Below are 3678 nucleotides of genomic sequence, written 5' to 3'. Positions count from 1 at the left end.
TTGTCCCCAAGCAACTAAAAACTTAAGAGGATAAAAAGAAGAGAATATACAATGAATTCCAAACTTATCAATGAAGATTAGCTTCAATTAGATGAGCGGGACTTGTAGCCTTTTTGCTTTTGAACAGTTTTGGCATCTCACTTTATCCTTTGAAGTTCAGAATGATTGGCATCTATAGGAACTCAGAATTCAGATATTGTTATTGATTCTCTTAGTTTAGTATGTTGATTCTTAAACATAGCTACTTTATGAGTCTTGGCCATGACCCTAAGTATTTTATTTTCTAGTAATACCACCGGATACATAAATGCCACAGACACAGAACTGGGTGAACCTTTTCAGATTGTGACGCAGCTTTTAAGGACACTCTTTTTGCTTTGGACCATGACTTTAACCGCTCAGTCTCAAGCTTTCACTTGACACCTTCACGCCACAAGTACATGGTTAGGGACAGCTTGATTTAGCCGCTTAGGCTAGGATTTTATTCCATTGGGCCCTCCTATCCATTAATACTCAAAGCCTTGGATCCTTTTTACCCTTGGCTTTTGGTTTAAAGAGTTATTGACTTTTTCTGCTTGCTTCCTCCTATTAAATTGAAGGACTAACTCTCCTCTGTCAACATCAATCACAGCTCTTGCTGTGGCTAGGATGGTTCTTCCAAGGATGATGGATTCATCATCATCCTTCCCAGTGTCTAGGATTATGAAATCAGCAGGGATGTAAAAGCCTTTAACCTTCACTAAGACATCTTCTACAAGTCCATAAGCCTATTTCCTTGAATTATCTGCCATCTCTAATGAGATTCTTGCAGCTTGTACCTCAAAGATCCCTAGTTTCTCCATTACAAAGAGTGGCATGAGGTTTATACTTGAACCAAGGTCACACAGAGCCTTCTTAAAGGTCATGGTGCCTATGATGCAAGGTATTAAGAATTTTCCGGGATCCGGTTTCTTCTGAGGTAATTTCTGTTGAGCCAATATATTCAGTTCATTGATGAGCAATGGAGGTTCATCCTCCCAAGCCTCATTACCAAATAACTTGGCATTCAGCTTTATGATTGCTCCTAGATATTGAGCAACTTACTCTTCAGTAATATATTCATCCTCTTCAGAGGAAGAATACTCATTAGAGCTCATGAATGGCAACAGTAAGTTCAGTGGAATCTCTATGGTCTCTATATGAGCCTCAGATTTCTTTGGTTCCTCAATAGGAAACTCCTTAGTGGCCAGTGGACGTCCATTGAGGTCTTTCTCAGTGGAAATCACTGCCTTTCCCTCCTCTACAGGTTCGGCCATGTTGGACGTGTTTATGGCCTTGCACTCTCTTTTTGGATTCTCTTCTGTATTGCTTGGGAGAGTAATAAAAGGGGTTTCAGTAACTCTTTTACTCAGTTGACCTACTTGTGCCTCCAAATTTCTAATGGAGGACCTTGTTTCAGTCGTGAAACTGTGAGTGGTCTTACTTAGATCGGAGATTATGGTTGCTAAGTCAGAGAGGCTCTGCTTAGAATTCTCTGTCTGTTGCTCAGAAGATGATGGAAAAGGCTTGCTATTGCCAAACCTATTTCTCCCACCATTATTATTGAAGCCTTGATTAGGCTTCTGTTGATCCTTCCAGGAGAAATTAGGATGATTCCTCCATGAAGGGTTATAGGTGTTTCCATAGGATTCTCCTATGTAATTGACCTCTTCCATTGCAGGATTCTCAGGGTCATAAGCTTCTTCTTCAGAGGAAGCTTCCTTAGAACTGACGGATGCAACTTGCATTCCAGTCAGACTCTGAGAAATCATATTGACTTGCTGTGTCAATATTTTGTTCTGAGCCAATATTGCATTCAGAGTATCAATCTCAAGAACTCCTTTCTTTTGAGTCATCCCATTATTCACAGGATTTCTTTCAGAAGTATACATGAACTAGTTATTTGCAACCATCTCAATGAGTTCCTGGGCTTCTGCAGGCGTTTTCTTCAGATGAAGAGATCCACCAGCAGAGTGATCCAATAACATCTTGGACAATTCAGACAGACCATCATAGAATATACATCAGATGTTCCATTCTAAAAGCATGTCAGAAGGACACCTTTTGATCAATTGCTTGTATCTTTCCCAAGCTTCATAGAGGGATTCACCTTCTTTCTGCCTGAAGGTTTGGACTTCCACTCTAAGCTTGCTCAACTTTTGAGGTGGAAAGAATTTGGCCAAGAAAGCATTGACCAACTTTTCCCAAGAGTTCAGGCTTTCTTTAGGTTGTGAGTCCAACCATATCCTAGCTTTGTCTCTTACAGTAAAGGGGAAAAGCATAAGCCTGTAGACCTCAGGATTAACCCCATTGGTCTTAACAGTGTCACAGATTTGTAAGAATTCAGCTAAAAACTGATGAGGATCTTCTAATGGAAGTCCATGAAACTTGCAATTCTGCTGCATTAGAGAAACTAATTGAGTCTTAAGCTCAAAGTTGTTTGCTCCAATAGCCAGAATTGAGATGCTTCTTCCATAGAAGTCAGAAGTTGGTGCTGTAAAGTCACCAAGCACCTTCCTTGCATCTCCACCATTGTTACTATTTTCGGCTGCCATAACTTCTTCTTTTTCGAAAATTTCTATTACGTCCTCTCCAAAGTGTTGTGCTTTAGCTTCTCTTAGTTTCCTCTTTAGAGTCCTTTCAGGTTTAGGATCAGCTTCAACAAGAATGTTCTTATCCTTGTTCCTGCTCATATGAAAAAGAAGATAACAGAAAAGAAGAGGAATCCTCTATGTCACAGTATAGAGATTCCTTTATATGAGTAGAAGAAAAGAAGAATAGAATGAAGAAGGGAGAAGAAGAAGAATTCGAACACAGAGAGAGGGAGAGGGTTCGAATTTTTAAGAAGAGAAGTGTTAGTAAATAAATAAAATAAATAGAAAGAGATGAGATAGAGAAGAAATTCGAATATTAATTTAAAAGAAAAGAAAAATACTTTTGTTTTTATTTTAATTATTGGTTAGAATTCGAATTTAAGAAGAGAAATAAAAGTAATTTGAAAACTAAATAAATTAATTAATTAAAAAGATTTTTGAAAAAGTTGTTAGTTAGTTTTCGAAAATTGGAGAGAGAAAAGTAGTTATGTGGTTTTGAAAAAGATAAAAAATAGTAAAACAAATAAAAAGTCAGGTAGTTAATTGAAAAAGATTTGAAAATCAATTTTGAAAAGATAAGAAGTTGGAAAAAGATTTTGAAATTAAGTTTTGAAAAAGATATGATTGAAATTCATTTTGAAAAAGATTTGAAAAGGAAATTAAAAAGATTTGATTTTTGAAATTAAAGTTGATTACTTGACTAACAAGAAACTAAAAGATATGATTCTAGAATTTAAAGATTGATCCTTTCTTAATAGGCAAGTAACAACTTGAAAATTTTTTACTAAAAACATTAAATGTTAGCAATAATTTCGAAAATATGAAATAAAAATAAGAAAAAGATTTTGAAAATTTTAGTTAATAAATTCAAAAATATTAAGAATAAAAATGGAAAAGATTTGATTTTGAAAAATATTTGAAAAGAAAAAAAAATTTTAAATTGAAATTTTGACTTGACTTACAAGAAACAACTAAATTTTGAAAATTTTTGACAAAATCAACTCAAAATTTCGAAATTTATGAGTAAAATAAGGGAAAGATATTATTTTTTTTTTTGAATTAGTGA

At 35.2% G+C, this 3678-nt stretch overlaps 1 non-coding gene across 1 annotated transcript; it reads left to right on the top strand.

Moving 5' to 3' along the window:
* Nucleotides 1-2060: 2060 nt before the first annotated feature.
* Nucleotides 2061-2168, top strand: LOC148545216 (small nucleolar RNA R71). Its single transcript, XR_015901280.1, has one exon. It is a non-coding gene; the product is annotated as a small nucleolar RNA R71 (small nucleolar RNA).
* The last annotated feature ends 1510 nt before the right edge of the window (nucleotides 2169-3678 follow it).

This window comes from Arachis ipaensis, chromosome B9 (genome assembly GCF_059453495.1).
Source record: "Arachis ipaensis isolate K30076 ecotype BB chromosome B9, ASM5945349v1, whole genome shotgun sequence".
Lineage (NCBI taxonomy): Eukaryota > Viridiplantae > Streptophyta > Magnoliopsida > Fabales > Fabaceae > Arachis > Arachis ipaensis.
The sequence above is the reverse complement of the archived record's forward strand: the minus strand, read 5'-3'. Positions and strand labels throughout refer to the sequence as shown.